General features: G+C 42.5%; 1 non-coding gene across 1 annotated transcript; it reads right to left on the reverse strand.

Moving 5' to 3' along the window:
• Positions 1-17,963: 17,963 nt before the first annotated feature.
• LOC149494826 (small nucleolar RNA R71) lies at positions 17,964-18,070 on the reverse strand. The gene has a single exon (XR_016321921.1). It is a non-coding gene; the product is annotated as a small nucleolar RNA R71 (small nucleolar RNA).
• Positions 18,071-18,987: the final 917 nt, after the last annotated feature.

Genomic DNA, 18,987 nt, shown 5'->3' on the forward strand with positions numbered 1-18,987 from the left:
TCTTTAACTTGGTTTGTCAAAGTTAAGTTTATCTTATTGAAATAATCAAAGAATAAGAACTAGGGTTAATATTTGATAAAGTAAGGCATTTGTTTTTGTAGAGATACATACAATAAATAGAGTAATTCTGTACCAAGAGGTTGAATTATGCTTTACCACATGTGATTAGAGAATCATTTATTGTATGTTACATGTTTTGCTATAGGAAAAGAAAATCTATTGCATGATCAATTCTTCTAAGTATTCTACTATATCTTTATCAATAGAATTAAGTAGTCTATTTAATTAAAGTTTGAATAGAGTCATAGTTTAATCATTTCATGTTTTATTGCTGTAAACATAAGTGTTAAGGATAAATAGTAAAGTGAACATAACCTGTTCCTCGTGGGTTCGATCTTTTTATTACTATGTGTGAACCCCTTCCCCAAATGTCATAAGCATGTGATGCTTATGATGAATGAGAAGAAATACACGTGATGTGTGTGAGTCGCCACCTTGTTTAATTATTTTAGGGTAAACTAGGAAAAAACCCTAAGTGACTCCATTTTTAATTAACCTAGTTACTAGATTAATTATCCCAATGTTTAAGGCACAATCTACGAACCCGAGATGGATCCCGAGACTATGTCATGCCGATAAACTAACCGATGAATGAATGCTTTGCAAGGTAAATGATGGATTAATGAAATGTTTGAGTGATTTTGACTTGCCACCCGGGGTGAAATCCCGAACGTGCCTACGTACTTCCGTTTGAATGGAAGATCAAAGTCAACGTAGTTCGATAGGCCTTCTTTGAAGGGCTTTGAATGGGTATGCTTAATGCATGAGTGTGTATGCTTTGTGCATGATTTTGTGTATGCTTTGTGCATTTTGTGTGTATGCTTTGTGCATGATTTTGTGTATGCTTTGTGCATTTTTGTGTGTATGCTTTGTGCATGTTGTTTAGGCATTTTGCCGAAAATTGATTGATTTAGGCATTTTGCCAAAAATGTCGATTTTAAGCGATTTGTCGCTAAAATGGTTGATTTTACGGTTTTCAACCGAAAATGATTGATTTTGAGGCATTTTGCCAAAAATGTCGATTTTAAGCGATTTGTCGCTAAAATGGTTGATTTTACGGTTTTCAACCGTAAATGATTGATTTTGAGGCATTTTGCCAAAAATGTCGATTTTAAGCGATTTGTCGCTAAAATGGTTGATTTTACGGTTTTAAACCGAAAATGATTGATTTTACGGCATTTTGCCAAAAATGTCGATTTTAAGCGATTTGTCGCTAAAATGGTTGATTTTACGGTTTTAAACCGAAAATGATTGATTTTGAGGCATTTTGCCAAAAATGTCGATTTTAAGCGATTTGTCGCTAAAATGGTTGATTTTACGGTTTTAAACCGAAAATGATTGATTTTAAGGCATTTTGCCAAAAATGTCGATTTTAAGGCTTTAAGCCAAAATTGTTGATTTTAAGGCAATTCATTTGCTAAAATGTGTGATTTAGGCGATTGTCGCCAAAATGGTTGATTTTGAGGCCTTCGGCCGAAATGTGTTGGTCTTAAGGCTTTTCGCCAAAATGGTTTGATTTTATGACTTTTAGTCGAAAGTGTTGATTTTAAGGCGTTTCGCCAAAATGGTTCGATTTTACGACTTTTGGCCGTAAAAGGTTTGATTTTTGATTAAGCAAGACTTTAGTTGACGTGTATGCATTTTTATGCAGTTATAGAATGATTAAGAGTAGAAAAGAAGCATGCATGAAGTGCTAAAATTAAATAGGCAGAATTTTAATTACGTACCTGATTTAATCGTCGGCCACTTCTTAACTCCAGATTTAGCTCCTCGTTTAGGTATATTAATTAATTTTTAATTTTATTTTATTTTAGTGGTCAAATAACACAATATAAATGCAATAAAATTAAATTAAATGCAAAAAGCGGTAAAGAAGACGCAAGGAGCGTGAGAGGGAGAAGGTTTCGTCCGTCAATACAGACAAGAGGTGCCAAAAAACAGCCTGAAAATGGCCTATTTATAGGCCATTTTCGGGGTCCCGGGCGGTAGCTGCCGCCTGGCATGGCGGTAACCACCGCTCAAAAATCTGGGCGGTAGCTGACCGACCAGGCCAGGCGGTAACATACCGCCATGTCGGTGGGGCGACAGGCCTCGCACGCAGCAGGGCGAGAGGCCCGCCCGCGCGCGGCGCGAGGCGCCTCGCCCGCGCGGGGCGAGATGGCCTCGCCAGCGCGCGGCGCGAGGGGCCTCGCCCGCGCAGGGCGAGAGGCCTCGCCCGCGCGGGGCACGGGAGGCCTCGCCCGCGCGGGGCGAGAGGCCTCGCCCGCGCTGGGCACCAGGCCCCGCCCGCGCTGGGCGCCAGGTCCCGCCCGCGCTTGGCGTGGGCTGGCGCCGCCGTGGCCGGTGTGGCCACTGTGCCTCGCTTCAAGAGCCTTTTTGGGAGTTTCAGACTTCCGAAAAATATTCCGGGACCTGTGCCGCGATCCTCGTAAAATTCCGGACGTTTCAAGTACCATATTGACATATTTCCGGTGAACTTCCGAAATGGCCTCCGGTCCGGCCGGACTGTTTGTAGTCCGGGAAAATTGGCTCTTTGAGCCTTGTGAGTTACTGTAGCAAATGCACTGTAGCACAATTAAATTTGCTGTAGCAAATTCATTGTAGCACAGTCAAATTTACTGTAGCAAAGTCAACCAACAGGCTTTTTGAGCCTCAAAATTTGAGTATTCACAGTTGCCCCCCACCGTCGACCATAAAAATGATTTATGGGAGTCGGTGGTTGTCTGAAACGCAAATTTTGAGGATGTTGCCTCTTAGAGGACTTGAAAAAATGTTTTGCCTCTTAATGAGGGCTTGAAAAGAGATTTTGCCTCTTATAGGACTTGAAAAGATGTTTTGTTTTATTTTTGTTTTTTTCTTTGAGAACCAAGGGTCCACTTAAAGTCGAAATGATCAAATGGCTTGGTTTTGGATGAAAAATGGTTGGCTATTGGTTAGGGTTTCACCCTAGGTTTTATGTAAAAAGAGGTTGACAATAGTTGGGTTTCACTCTGGGTTGTGTATGTTAACACTTGCCCCTGAATCCGACTTGGAGGATTTCGCCCCCTATTTGATGCCTTTATTAGCTGAAATAGAATTTCTTCTTAATGAAAGACTAGAAATTCCGTGATTACTTCTGTGATGGGAGAATGGTGAAGGTTCTTATCACTTCTTGCCCCCAGAATGGTGCTGACCATGGAATACTTCAAAACATTGGTGTTGTACTTATCTAATCGATTGAGGAATCAAAGAGAACAAAGCCACTTATATGACTCAAGGAAACAGACAATGTTGATGACATCGCTCGTCAGAAATGATCGAAGAAACGATGGTCCGAGTGGAGACGAGGTATTAAAGAATTACCTCTCAACGATTATGTTTGACATTTTTAGGGTTATTTTGGAAACCCCGGGGATTGAATTGACATTTTCCTTTCTCTGTCTCTTGGAATGACTCAAATAGTGACGAACTTTTGAGAGTGACTCGATTTTTGTGACTCGTTGTGGAATAACCACTGGTGATGGAGACTTGACTCATTGGAGACTCGATTTAGAGACTCAAATTTTTCTTGTAGTGAAATTTGACTCGAAGGAACTCAGTGATTCTTGGAAAAAATGATTTATATACTCCCAAGGAGACTTTTGAAAGCACTTTTTTTTTTTTTTTTTTTTTTTTTTTTTCGCCTTAACTTTTGCCTAGTAGCTGCCCTTTCGGGTTTTCGACTCTAGCAGGCTCTTTGCCCTAACTTTTGCCTAGACCGCCCTTTCGGGTTTTCAACCTAGCGGGCTTAATTCTTGCCTGAAGCCGCCCTCTCGGGTTTTCAACTCCAGCTTTTATTTTTCTTTTCTTCTCTTTTTTTTTTTTATTTTTTGTATTATATTGGCAAAGAGAAAATGCTTTTTATGATGCAAACTTATGTTTGTGACCGCGCCTTTGTGGCTGCCTACGTATCTCCAAGAACTCTTCGGGGGATGGGGAGAATCAGGTCTTTCGTAGTTCCTTCCAGGATGTGAACTTCGTGCTCGGCTGATGCGGAATTCATCTCCGGCTTGATGTTAGTGCGGAATTCCTTTCCGTCTTGGTGCGAAATTTATTTCCGACTTGCTGTTGAGGCAAAATTCAATGCCGACTTAATGCTGATTGTGGAATTCATTTCCAATTTGATTTCTTCGGGATTCCTTCCCGACTTGATTTCTCCGCGGGATTGCTTCCCGGCTTGATGTCTTTGCGGGATTTCTTCCCGGCTTGATGTCTTTGCGGGATTCTTTCCCGATTTGATGTTGATGCAGAATTCATTTCTGGCTTGATTTCTTCGCGGGATTCCTTCCCGACTGGATGTCTATGCGGGATTCCTTCCCGATTTGATGTTGATGCAGAATTCATTTCTGGCTTGATTTCTTCGCGGGATTCCTTCCCGACTGGGTGTTGATGCAGAATTCATTTCTGGCTTGATTTCTTCGCGGGATTCCTTCCCGACTGGATGTCTATGCGGGATTCCTTCCCGATTTGATGTTGATGCAGAATTCATTTCTGGCTTGATTTCTTCGTGGGATTCCTTCCCGACTGGGTGTTGATGCAGAATTCATTTCTGGCTTGATTTCTTCGCGGGATTCCTTCCCGACTGGATGTCTATGCGGGATTCCTTCCCGATTTGATGTTGATGCAGAATTCATTTCTGGCTTGATTTCTTCGTGGGATTCCTTCCCGACTGGGTGTCTTTGTGGGGTTCCTTCCCGATTTGATGTTGAATCAACTTATTGACTCGAGTTCGTATGATAGTGATGACCTTAGGCGAATCTGACTTTGTTGTTGTAGTGGTTTTACCACTGGTTGACTGAAATATGACTTGTATTCATCACAAAGAGTTTTGAATACCCACATTGTGGTGGTAACTTGAGTGGCTTGAGTGTTGAAGAAGCTTTTATGCTTTGGCTTCACCATGTTTGAATTCTTGAGGTTAATTTGATTCTTTTTCTTGAACTTTATCTTCCTCTGAATTTGAAACTTATTTCCTCAATGGTTCTCCTCTCCATAAGGAATTTTGAGGAGACTCTTCCTTTCCTTTGTTTTGAGAAATGATCCTTGTTTATAAGGACACTTGTACTTGTACCATGCTAGGCGCTTCATTTTCAAGTTGTTTGTTGTCATCCAATTTGTGGAAATGACTGCTTCTTTTAACTTGCTTTTCAAAATGTGAGCAGCCGCTGTGGTCTTTGTCCTTATGGCTGAGATGATTTGTCATCTACCCTTGATGGGTTTGAATTTAACGGAGAGCTTGCAGTTGACCCGTTTTTTGACAACTTGATTTCCTGTAGCTTTGTCCTTGATTTCTTTCTTTTGTGCAGAGGTTCCTTTTGACCCATTTTTCCTTTTTTTTTTTTTTTTTCTTTTTTTTAGAAGCAGCCTCTCCATAAAGAATGTCGAGGCAACTTGATTCTGAGATGACTTGAGTAGTGTAGGGATAGCATCGTGACTGTGCAGACCCAACCATAACTTCTTTATTCTGTCGCTTTTAAGCTCAAAATTCAGACACCTCTCTGTCGGAGCATCTTCCATTTCTGGGTTTTCGGAGAAATCATTCTGGCCCTAACCCCTTGAATCGGCTTTGCCTCGGTACTGTTTGAAGTCTTGCGTACCCTTTGCTGGATCCTTTCCATGATTACCCTTCAAAACTTCCCCTTTGATGGTGCTTCTGCATTGTACTTTTTTTTTTTTGTGGCCCCCGCCGTCGGCGGCTGCTGCCGCTGACGTTTTGGCGGCTGCTGCCGCCCTCGTTCGGTGGCAATTTGGCGGCAGCTGCCGCCATCATTCGGCGCATTCTTCCATAAAAACAAGTTTCTTGTTTGGTTTTTCATTCATCCTTCCTTTTCTCTCTTCTTCTTCTTATCTTCAAAGAATGAATCCCTTTTTTACTCACAGCATGCACAGCTGGATTAGGAGTCTCTCCAAAGTCGAAAAGATCAACTTGGGGAGGTACGGTCTCTCTCCTATCGTTACGCTCAGGGGGGTGGTGATCGACTGGAACTTTTTATGGGCCTGCATCAGACTTTGGGATCCTGAGGCCCATGTTTTCCGGTTCGGAGCCATGATGGAGGAGATGTGTCCTCTTTTTGAGGAGTTCTGTGCTATCATAGGGTGCGACCCCAATGCCCCTTTGGTCAGGCATGAAGTCAAGATCGGGTATGTTCGGTCGTTTGAAAACCTGTTTCAGTTCAGCCGACCACAAGCTAGGGCCATGATTGTTGGTGATCAGAAAGCAATTTTGTTGCCCCTGATTGATGAGTTTTCAGGGGTCTGTTCAGATGACCCAGACCGGATGAGGCTAAGGATGCGGGCCTTGGTTTTTTGTTTATTGGCTGGCTTCTTGTTCAACAAGGATCCGGGCTACGGGGATTTGCGACTTTGTCCCATGGTTCGGCAGATGGAGGATATGGGTTGCATAGGTGGTATTGTGCTGGCAGAAACTATCAGGAGCCTCGATAGAGCTGCTTTAGGTTTCGAGGACTGGACGGTTTCTCCGATTATCCTTCAGGTATCTTATCTTCTTCCTTTCTCTCCCTTTTTATTTTGGTTCATTCCCTTCGTAATAGAAAGGATCCATTACTCAGGTTTGGTTGAAAGACCATCTTCAAGTGGTTGCTACTCCTACTTCATTGCCTTATAACCCCGTTCAGTACCGCATGCGAAAGATTTTGATCACATACCCGTCTGTTGATGCATGGACCTCATGGTTAATTGAATTGGGTCCAGACGAGGTGTTGTGGTTTGTACCTTGGTATGATACCAACCAGTTTATTCAGGTTAGCTCCCGCCATACTCAAGTCTACTTGTTAGGCCTTACACATTGCACCTGGTACTGCGCTTCGCGCGTTCTGAGACAGATGGGGATAGATCAGACTGTTCCGACCATGGATGATTCTCTAGTTGATTCAGCCATCACTCCGGGAGTTACCCGAGCTGTCCTTAGGACCTGGGTTAGGGACCATCATATGGTTAGACCTTCACCTAATCCTACTAGTGTTCAGACTTCTCCTGAGTACCGGTCCTGGTTCATGACCGTTGTCTGGCCGGTTGAGAGGCTGAGGAGGAATGCACTGCTGAGTGTACTTGAAGGCTGGACTCAGGCTGACGCTGGTAACGAGGCTGGGACTGATGAGGAGATTCTGTTGGCTCCCCAGATAGGTGATTTTGGAGAGAGCTCAATAGTTAGGGATGACTCGGAAGACGTCGCCCCTCGGAGGCGACGGGCCACCTAGACTTTATGGGCTTTCTGGGTTTTGATGTTTTGGGTTTGTTTTGACTCTTTTGTCTTTTTTTTTTCTTATTTGGGATTTTGGCTTTGGATTGGATTTGCTTTGACTCTTTTGACTTTTTGTTGGGGACCTTGGGTGTGGATTTTGGTGTTTTGGCACTGGATTTTTGGATGTATGTTCCTTTGGATTTGGACTTTGGTCTCTTTAGTTTTCTGCTTGACTTGGGATTGTTTGACTTTATTGCTTTCAATTGGGCATGTCATTGAGCTTTCCAAGCATTTTCCAACTTCATTTATTCGAGCGCTGATTTTTGCCTAAGCCGCCCTTTCGGGTTTTCGACTTAGCGAGCTACCCACTTTTGCCTAAGCCGCCCTTTTCGGGTTTTCAACTTAGCGGGCCCCGACTTTTTGCCTAAGTCGCCCTTTCGGGTTTTCGACTTAGCGGGTTTTTCTTTGTTTTTTTTTTATTATATTTTTTTTATTATTTTTTTTTGTTTATTTTTTTTTATTAGCAAAGAAGAAAGAATGATGAAATGATGATTTTTATTAATGTTTAGACCGTGCCCAATGAGGGCTACCTACATATCTCCGATATGTAATTTCTTTTTTTTTTTCGAAGAGAATCAGGTCTAATGTAGTTCATTTTACATTATGCAATGCTTATACAAATATCTCTTTAACTGATCTAAATTACATGGATTTGCAAATTCTAAACCATCCAAATCAGTTAAAATGACGGCTCCGCCGGACAATACTTTCTTCAACACATAGGGGCCAGCCCAATGAGGACGAAACTTCCCACGTGGATCTTGAATTGGCTGCCTAATTTCCTTCAGAACCAAACAACCTTCTTCTAGTTTTCGGTCTTTGACCTTCTTATTAAAATGCCGTGCCATTCTTCTTTGGTAGACTTGGGTTTGGTGGATTGCTTTCAACCGCTTTTCATCCATACCCAAAAGTTGCAAATGATAATTCTTCACCCAATCTGCTTCGCTGATCTGACTTTCTTGGATAACCCTTGCTGACTGAACTTCCAGCTCAATAGGCAATACTGCTTCCATACCATATACCAACGAATACGGAGTTGCTCCGGTGGGTGTTCTAATTGAAGTCCTGTATCCCCATAAGGCATTTGGTAGCTGTTCGTGCCAAGCTTTGTGCTTTTTAGCCGTCTTCTGCAGAATGACTTTTATGGCCTTATTCGCGGCTTCTACAGCTCCATTTGTTTGTGGACGATAGGGCGAGGACTTATGATGTTGAATTCTCGTTTCGTTCAACAAATTAGAAAATGCACTCTGAAAGTGAGACCCATTATCTGTGATGATCTCGAAAGGCGTTCCGTACCGACAAAGGATGTTAGTACGAACGAACTGTGTTGCCTTCTTGGCATTTAGAACTGAATAAGAGGCTGCCTCGATCCACTTAGTGAAATAATCTACAGCAACCAGGATGAATTGATGACCGTTAGAGGCCTTCGGGTGGATTTTTCCGATCACGTCTATGCCCCAAGTTGCGAAGGGCCATGGAGAAGCAATAGGATTCAAATTGACCGGAGGCTGTTTTTGCAACTTAGCGAAGATTTGACATTTATGGCACTTCTGCGCGTGCCTCACGCAACCTGCAGTCATAGTTGACTAGTAATAACCTAGGTTTGCGATTTTACGAGCCAAGGCTATCCCGTGCATATGCGGGCCAGATTCCCCATTATGTAAGGAACCCATGATGGCTTGAGCTTCTCCCTCGTCCACGCACCTTAGGTGCAGGCCATTCGAACTCCTCTTATACAGAACTCCCCCAGTAAGGCAGTATCCGGATGCTAACTGCCTCAATGTTCGTTGATCAGTCTTGGTAGATCCCTCCGGGTAAGTTTCATTCTGAAGATAAATCTGTATATCCCAGTACCAGGGCTTGTCATCCACCAAATTCATGACATGTGCTGGCTGTTTCTATAGCCAAACAGTGAGAGGTCGAATGACTTGGTCTCCTCCCACGTTGACCATGGAGGCCAGAGTAGCCAGAGCATCAGCGAACTGATTCTTGGCTCGCGGTAAGTAGTGGAAGGATAAATCTTCAAATTGCTGGGCCAATTCGTCCAAACGTTGTAGGTAAGGAACCAAACGCTCTTCTTTAATTTTCCATTTTCTCAAGGCTTGAGAAACTATCAAATTGGAATCCCCGAAAACCTTGAGGACTTTTACTTCTTTTTCTAGGGCTGCTTCTAACCCCTTTATGCAAGCTTCATACTCGGCTTCATTGTTGGTGCAGTTGAAATCTAACTTGACTGCGATTGGAACATATTCTCCACAGGGAGTTTTGAATACGACTCCAATCCCATTTCCATGGTAATTTGAAGCTCCATCGAAGTACATTTCCCAGACTTCACTTTCCAAGTTCAACAAGTCTTCATCAGGAAATTCTACCTCCGGCATTTGGTCTTCGACCGGTAATTCTGCTAATTGATCGGCTAAGGCTCCACCTTTCACCGACTTCCGTTGCACAAACTTCAAATCATAAGCTGCGAGTACTGATACCCACTTAGCCATCTTACAATCAAGAACCGGCCTCTCCATAAGGAATTTCAAGGGGTTCGATTCAGAAATAACGCTTGTGGTGTAAGATGAAAGATAGTGCTGTAGCTTTGTACAGGCCCATACTAGAGCCAAACACAGCTTTTCTATCTTATTGTATTTCAATTCGTAGTCTAGCATTCTTTTGCTGAGGTAATACACGACATTTTCTACCCTTGTATCTTCTGCTTGTTGAGCTAGCATTGCACCCATCGCTTCTTCTGTCACTGATAAGTACAGCAGCAAAGGCTTTCCTAGCCTTGGTGGCTGTAAAACTGGTGGGGATAACAGATACTGTTTGACTTGGTCGAAAGCTTTCTGACAATCCTCATTCCATTTGACGGCCACTCCTTTTCTGAGCAATTTGAAAATCGGTCCACAAGTATCGGCCAATTGGTTGATGAATCGGCTGATGTACTGTAGCCTTCCTAAGAAACCCCGAACTTCTTTTTTCCGTCCTTGGTGCTGGCATTCCCAAAATGGCTTTGGCTTTTGAAGGGTCAATCTCTATGCCCTTCTGGCTGACCATATGCCCTAGAAATACACCGGATGTAGCTCCGAATAGGCATTTTGCCGGGTTGAGCTTCAAATTATACTTTCGAAGTCTAAGGAAGAACTTCTCAAGTGCGGTTGCATGTTTGTCAGCTGTTTTTGACTTAATGACCATATCGTCGACATACACTTCTACTTCTTTGTGAATCATGTCATGGAAGATGGTCGTTGCCATTCTTTGATAGGTTGCCCCGGCATTTTTGAGCCCAAAAGGCATGACCCTGTAGCAGTAGGTTCCCCATTCCGTGATGAATGCCGTCTTCTCTTTGTCTGGAAAATGCATCATTATTTGGTTATATCCAACAGCAAGATCGGTCAAGGAGACCATCTCGTGTCCCGCCATTCGGTCTACCAACAAGTCAATATGCGACAGGGGGAAGTCGTCCTTCGGACATGCTTTATTCAAATCCCGGTAGTCTACACACATTCTGACTTTGCCATCTTTCTTCGGCACCGGTACAATGTTTGCTAACCATGTCGGGTAGGCAATGGGTTCTATGAACCTGTTCTCCAGTTGCTTGGCTACTTCCTCCTTGATTTTCAAGGACCATTCTGTCTTCAGCCTTCTTAGCTTCTGTTTTACTGGCTTAGTCTCAGGGTATACTGGAATCTTGTGCACCACTATTGCCGGGTCAATTCCCGTGATGTCACTTGCCTTCCACAAACTTCTTTAAGCATTCACTGATCTGTTCCCTGTTCACACAGTCAGATGCAATGTATGTATGTTCATTTTCTTCTTTGCCAATTATTATTTTTTTTTCATTTTTTATTTCATTTATTTCTTTTTCATTATTTTTGCTTGGAAATGCTTGGAAAGATAGACACGCGGGGTAGTCAAGAATTTGCAAGCATTGATTATGAGAGAATTGTCTTCAAAAGTTACATCGAATTTGAAATCTGGATCTTCTAGATCCGACACTAACGACTCAGAACTGGAACTGGACTCTGACTCGGTTTTAGACTCGGGGTCAGACTCAGACTCAGTACAGGACTTGATTACAGACTCTGACTCTAGGTTTGACTCGGGAGGGGGTTCATTAGCAGCGTGTTCCTCCTCGGCGTACCAGTTGGTGAAAGGTCCTTCGTTCGGCTTGATCAGGCTCGGCAGGTCTTGATCCCCATTATTTCCTGTGATAACCGCACCCTCATCAAAGAGACTAGGCTGCATAAAGTCTTCTACTTCCAGTTCAGTTATTGCTTCAACTTCTTCAGATAAGCCATTTAGGTCCAGGCCACGGATGTCACTCACTTCTAGGAATAGCTCGAAAGGATCGATCAATTCCTTGGTCAGAAACAATAGCATTTACCCCGTGATTTGGTAAGGGATTAGTGCTAATGTTCGGCTTCCTTCTTGGGATGATTGAACCGTTGTCTACCAGGTCTTGGATGCGGTTCTTAAGCGTCCAGCACGCTTCAGTCTTGTGCCCGTTACCCTGATGGTACTCACAGTATTCATCAGCTTTGTAGTTCCTTCGTAATGGGTTGGGTGGTGGCCTGTCTTCTAAAGGCTTGATGTAGTTTGCTTTGACAGCTTCTCGGAATACCAAAAGGATTGGCATACCGAGATCAGTATATATTCTTCTCGACTGACTGTCGTTTCTCACGTTTCCCACACGTAAAGGATCCGTCGTGTGGGTGATGCTTGCCACTTCATGGACTTTGCTAGATTGGCTAGGTTTCTTGTATTTTGAGGTTCCCGGGTCTTCTTTCAGTTGCCCTATTTGGATTAAGTCTTCCACCTTAGTTGCAGTCGCAATGGGCGATTGGAACGTAGGCAAGTACTGTGTTTGAAGCTGTGACTGGTAGACAGGCAATAAATTCTTGATTATTATGTCAACTTGTTCCTGTTCAGAGGGTCGGTTGATCATTTGAGCAGCTTTGGCTCTCCACCTCGAAAGGAATGAGGAGAAGGGCTCATTGTTCTTTTGTTTAGTGGTTTCTAGCTCCCTCCGGGTAACATCCACTTCGATATTATAATGATACTGCGTGTTGAAAGCATTGCATATGTCCTCCCAATTCTTCATTTTGGAATGATCCAAGCTTACAAACCATCTTAATGCAGCACCAGTCAAAGATTGCTGAAACAACTGAGCAAGGAGCTCGCTGTTCAGGCCAAAGGGGTTGAGGGCACCCACATACATTTTCAGGTGCGTTTTGGGACAAGTGGTTCCGTCAAACTTATCCATGTTGGGCATCTTGAATTTTGTAGGTAATCTTGCTTTGGGGAACAAGGACAAGGAGTCCATGTCCACCACTTCTTTGTGTGTCTTGAGGGCAGTAATAGACCTTTCCAACAGTTCTAATTTTTCTCTCATTTTCTGAGCTTCCAGCTCAGAAGCAGTTCCAGAGGGCATATCATCCAAGTTAAGGGTAGGGTTTGTCGGTTCTGCAACAGGTCCCTGATTGGAGGCAGAAGGTCCACTTCCCCCGGCGGAAGCCCCATTTCCATTACCACCACCTAGTTCAGCTATTATGGCAGTCTTCTGGGCAGCCAATGCCTCATTCATTCTAGCCTCCATTCTGGCTTTCAGTTGTTCAATGAGATTTTGGATGTCAGAGAGTGATGCCATTGGTGCAGTCGGGGTTGTTGGACCTGTGGGTGAAAGCTCGGTTGGTGTTTCGAGTACAGGTGGTCTTTGGAGGGGTACCTGTGCAAGGACATAGTCAAAACGATTAGACTATCCTATATAAGGTGTTTCCATATGGTATGTGAGATAGTGTGAGGTAGGGTAGTGTATGGGTAAAGTATTTGGACTTGACCCTTGTGATGTGGGGTGGTATGTAAGGTAGAGTGCTTAGGGCTGGACACCTCGACTTTTCGAAAGGTCCTAAGTTCTCAAAAAAAATTTTTTTTTTGGGCCTTAGGGGCCAAAAATGTGAATTTTTGGGTCTTTGAGGCCAAAATGTGAGTTTTTGGGCCTTCGGGGCCAAATGGCGAAATTTTGGGCCTTAGGGGCCAAATTGGGAATTTTAGGGCCTTAGGGGCCAAATCGGGAATTTTTGGGCCTTTGGGGCCAAGTGGCGAATTTTTAGGCCTTAGGAGCCAAAATGTAAACTTTTGGGCCTTAGGGGCCAAAATATAAACTTTTGGGCCTTTGGGGCCAAATTGTGAATTTTTGGGCCTTAGGGGCCAAATTGTGAATTTTTGGGCCTTACGGGCTAAGATTTGAATTTTTGGGCCTTACGGGCCGAGATTGTGAATTTTTGGGCCTTACGGGCCGAGATTTGAATTTTTTGGGCCTTACGGGCCGAGATTTGAATTTTGGGGCCTTACGGGCCGAGATTTGAATTTTTGGGGCCTCACGGGCCGAGATTTGAATTTTTGGGCCTCACGGGCCGAGATTTGAATTTTTGGGCCTTTGGGGCCAAATTAGGAATTTTCGGGCCTTCGGGGCCAAATTAGGAATTTTTTGGGCCTCAGGGGCCGAGATGTGAATTTTTGGGCCTTACGGGCCGAGATTTTAATTTTTGGGCCTTACGGGCCGAGATTTGAATTTTGGGGCCTTACGGGCCGAGATTTGAATTTTTGGGCCTTATGGGCCAAATTTGGGAATTTTTGGGCCTTTGGGGCCAAATCGGGAATTTTTGGGCCTTAGGGGCCAAATCGGGAATTTTTGGGCCTTACGGGCCAAATTAGGAATTTTTGGGCCTTACGGGCCAAATTAGGAATTTTTGGGCCTTACGGGCCGAGATTTGAATTTTTGGGCCTTACGGGCCGAGATTTGAATTTTTGGGCCTTATGGGCCAAATTTGGGAATTTTTGGGCCTTTGGGGCCAAATCGAGAATTTTTGGGCCTTTGTGACCAAATCGGAAATTTTAGGACCAAAATGTGATTTTCTAGGTCTTAGGGACCAAAATGTAAGTTTTCAGGTCTCAGGGACCAAAATGTGACTTTCCAACTTTGAAATGGAAAAATTTTTTTTATGCGTGAAGTATGGGATGAATGCGTGAATGCACACAGCATCACAACATAATTCATTTCTAATGGAATGATTCAGCATCATCGGGTGCATACAGTCCTAAAGGATAGGTTCTATAGGCTATGACACAAATAGAGAATTGGCTTATTAAGGGACCCTTGAACCTTGAGTAAGGATATACCTAACCACATGTGAAACAAAGAGTTTCGCGTGGGTCCAACGGTACGCATACTCATGGGCCACCTCCAAAAGGATTAGAGATGGTTTGCGGTAACAGGGAGGACGCTTTGGCTGTCCGTCGGCATAATCAAAGAGACCTGCCGATCAGCGCTACTTGCTATCCAGACTCAGAAGTTTGAACAGAAAGAGAAGAAATTCATTTGAAATTCATTTTTTATGCAATGGAGAAAAGGATTCTCAATCGTGCAAATAAATCAACAAGTTTTAATGTCTTAATCACATTTTTCAATTAAGTCCGTATTTATCAAGTATTCTTAAGGAAAGAACACTTGATTCGTATTAGGGTACCCTGCAAAACAAAGCATAATAAAATAATACCTTAAAGAAAGGCCGGTTAGTTTTCACAACAATTGTAGTCCACTTTATGCAAATTAATTACATAAATCCCCAGTGAAGTCGCCAAACTGTGAACCCCTTCCCCAAATGTCATAAGCATGTGATGCTTATGATGAATGAGAAGAGATACACGTGATGTGTGTGAGTCGCCACCTTGTTTAATTATTTTAGGGTAAACTAGGAAAAAACCCTAAGTGACTCCATTTTTAATTAACCTAGTTACTAGATTAATTATCCCAATGTTTAAGGCACAATCTACGAACCCGAGATGGATCCCGAGACTATGTCATGCCGATAAACTAACTGATGAATGAATGCTTTGCAAGGTAAATGATGGATTAATGAAATGTTTGAGTGATTTTGACTTGCCACCCGGGGTGAAATCCCGAACGTGCCTACGTACTTCCGTTTGAATGGAAGATCAAAGTCAACGTAGTTCGATAGGCCTTCTTTGAAGGGCTTTGAATGGGTATGCTTAATGCATGAGTGTGTATGCTTTGTGCATGATTTTGTGTATGCTTTGTGCATTTTGTGTGTATGCTTTGTGCATGATTTTGTGTATGCTTTGTGCATTTTTGTGTGTATGCTTTGTGCATGTTGTTTAGGCATTTTGCCGAAAATTGATTGATTTAGGCATTTTGCCAAAAATGTCGATTTTAAGCGATTTGTCGCTAAAATGGTTGATTTTACGGTTTTCAACCGAAAATGATTGATTTTGAGGCATTTTGCCAAAAATGTCGATTTTAAGCGATTTGTCGCTAAAATGGTTGATTTTACGGTTTTCAACCGTAAATGATTGATTTTGAGGCATTTTGCCAAAAATGTCGATTTTAAGCGATTTGTCGCTAAAATGGTTGATTTTACGGTTTTAAACCGAAAATGATTGATTTTACGGCATTTTGCCAAAAATGTCGATTTTAAGCGATTTGTCGCTAAAATGGTTGATTTTACGGTTTTAAACCGAAAATGATTGATTTTGAGGCATTTTGCCAAAAATGTCGATTTTAAGCGATTTGTCGCTAAAATGGTTGATTTTACGGTTTTAAACCGAAAATGATTGATTTTAAGGCATTTTGCCAAAAATGTCGATTTTAAGGCTTTAAGCCAAAATTGTTGATTTTAAGGCAATTCATTTGCTAAAATGTGTGATTTAGGCGATTGTCGCCAAAACGGTTGATTTTGAGGCCTTCGGCCGAAATGTGTTGGTCTTAAGGCTTTTCGCCAAAATGGTTTGATTTTATGACTTTTAGTCGAAAGTGTTGATTTTAAGGCGTTTCGCCAAAATGGTTCGATTTTACGACTTTTGGCCGTAAAAGGTTTGATTTTTGATTAAGCAAGACTTTAGTTGACGTGTATGCATTTTTATGCAGTTATAGAATGATTAAGAGTAGAAAAGAAGCATGCATGAAGTGCTAAAATTAAATAGGCAGAATTTTAATTACGTACCTGATTTAATCGTCGGCCACTTCTTAACTCCAGATTTAGCTCCTCGTTTAGGTATATTAATTAATTTTTAATTTTATTTTATTTTAGTGGTCAAATAACACAATATAAATGCAATAAAATTAAATTAAATGCAAAAAGCGGTAAAGAAGACGCAAGGAGCGTGAGAGGGAGAAGGTTTCGTCCGTCAATACAGACAAGAGGTGCCAAAAACAGCCTGAAAATGGCCTATTTATAGGCCATTTTCGGGTCCCGGGCGGTAGCTGCCGCCTGGCATGGCGGTAACCACCGCTCAAAAATCTAGGCGGTAGCTGCCGCCAGGCCAGGCGGTACCTACCGCCCTGTCGGTGGGGCGACAGGCCTCGCCCGCGCGCGGCGCGAGGCGCCTCGCCCGCGCGGGGCGAGAGGCCTCGCCCGCGCGCGGCGCGGGAGGCCTCGCCCGCGCGCGGCGAGATTCCTCGCCCGCGCGCGGCGCGGGAGGCCTCGCCCGCGCGGGGCGAGAGGCCTCGCCCGCGCTGGGCGCCAGGCCCCGCCCGCGCTGGGCGCCAGGTCCCGCCCGCGCTTGGCGTGGGCTGGCGCCGCCGTGGCCGGTGTGGCCACCGTGCCTCGCTTCGAGAGCCTTTTTGGGAGTTTCAGACTTCCGAAAAATATTCCGGGACCTGTGCCGCGATCCTCGTAAAATTCCGGACGTTTCAAGTACCATATTGACATATTTCCGGTGAACTTCCGAAATGGCCTCCGGTCCGGCCGGACTGTTTGCAGTCCGGGAAAATTGGCTCTTTGAGCCTTGTGAGTCAAAGTTACTGTAGAAAAGTCAAATTTACTGTAGCACAATTAAATTTGCTGTAGCAAATTCATTGTAGCACAGTCAAATTTACTGTAGCAAAGTCAACCAACAGGCTTTTTGAGCCTCAAAATTTGAGTATTCACACTATGTTGCAATCTGTATACTTGCGGGTAATCAAGAGGTGTAACAAGTTTTTGGCGCTGTTGCTGGGGAATGGTGTTTTGTCATTTAACGAAAAATCCTTATGTATGATTTACATCATTTTTTTTATTAGGTACCAACTTACTTTTGATTCAAATTTTTACAGGAGCACATATCGAATAACTTATATGCCAAATATTAGATCTTCAACTAGTGAATTAGAAGATTATCAGCTTGAGATTGAACATTTTTTTTAAGACAGAAAAGGAAAAAGAGAAGAAGAAATTCAGGAATTATGCTTGAGCAAAATCTACCACAGCAAAGGTTGATGGATTACGTCACTCCAAGCCTAAATGGTTCACAAAAAGGAGTAGTACATCCACCAGTAAATGCCAACCAATTTGAAATTAAACCTGCTTTATTATAAATGATATAAAATAGTGTTCAATTTTACGGATTACCAAATGAGCATCCAAACTCTCACATAACCAGTTTCCTTGAGATATGTGATACATTTAAAATGAATTTAGTGCCAGCGAATGCCATCAAGCTACGTCTTTTTCCTTTCACTTTGAAGGATAAAGCAAAAGCTTGGTTGAATTCTTTGCCACCAAATTCTATCATTACTTGGGAACAACTAGCCCATGCTTTCTTATCTAAATACTTTCCATTAGTAAAGACTACAAGGCTTATTAAAGAAATAACCTCATTCACCCAACATTAAAATGAATCCCTATATGAGGCATGGGATTGCTATGAAGAACTTCAACGAGTTTGCCCACACCACGGCCTCCCCAAAATATATTGATTCAAACCTCTTACAATGGGGTTAATCCATCTACAAGAGGTACTATAGATGCTATGGCAGAAGGATCATTAATGAAGAAAACTACTAATGATGCAATTGAGTTGTTGGAGGAGATGGCTAATAACAACATCATATGGCCAATCGAAAGGGCTCAGGTAAGTCGTTCCAATGTTAATCATGATCCTTCTTCTTCTTCTTCAAATAATTCAGTTAAGAAAGTACATGAGTTAGATTCATTAACTATGATGCAAGCACAAATTTCTGCTTTGGCATATAAAATTAATAACTTGAATATGAATAAGTCAACATCTCTTACTTGTGAAAATTGTGGTCAAAATGGACATGTATGAAAGGAGTGTAATTATAATCATCCAAATATGGAGGAACAAGTGAACTTTGTTCAAGGACAAGTTCACGGTCCGTACTCGAATAATTATAATGCTGAATATCATAATTATCCTAACACTTTTTGGAGAAACAATGATAATCAAGATAGAGGAAATCAAGTTAATCAATCTCAAGATAAAATAGGACAATTGACAAGTAAAATTGACAATTTTTTGGATGGAATAAATCAAAAAATGAACAGTCAAGATAATAATTTCAAATGGTTAGAGACTAAGTTTGACAAACTTTTCAAGAATCATTCTTCATCTATACATAACTTGGAGGTGCAAGTAGGCCAACTTGCCAATGCTATTTCATCGTGGAGTAGGAAACCTTCCAAGTAATACAAAAAAGAATCTTAGGGAAAATGTTAGTGCTTTTTTTTTTTATGAAGTGGAAAGGTAGTTGATAAAGTAGTTCCCTTGGGTATCGATGCTAACGTCTTGAATAATGAATCTGTCGAGCCGGTTTGTGAACCAAACAAGGAAGTAAATTCTGCAGGATCAAAGGAAAA

Source organism: Jatropha curcas, chromosome 7 (assembly GCF_041381405.1).
Source record: "Jatropha curcas cultivar XTBG-Jc1 chromosome 7, XTBG_Jcur_1.0, whole genome shotgun sequence".
NCBI classification, from domain to species: Eukaryota; Viridiplantae; Streptophyta; class Magnoliopsida; order Malpighiales; family Euphorbiaceae; genus Jatropha; species Jatropha curcas.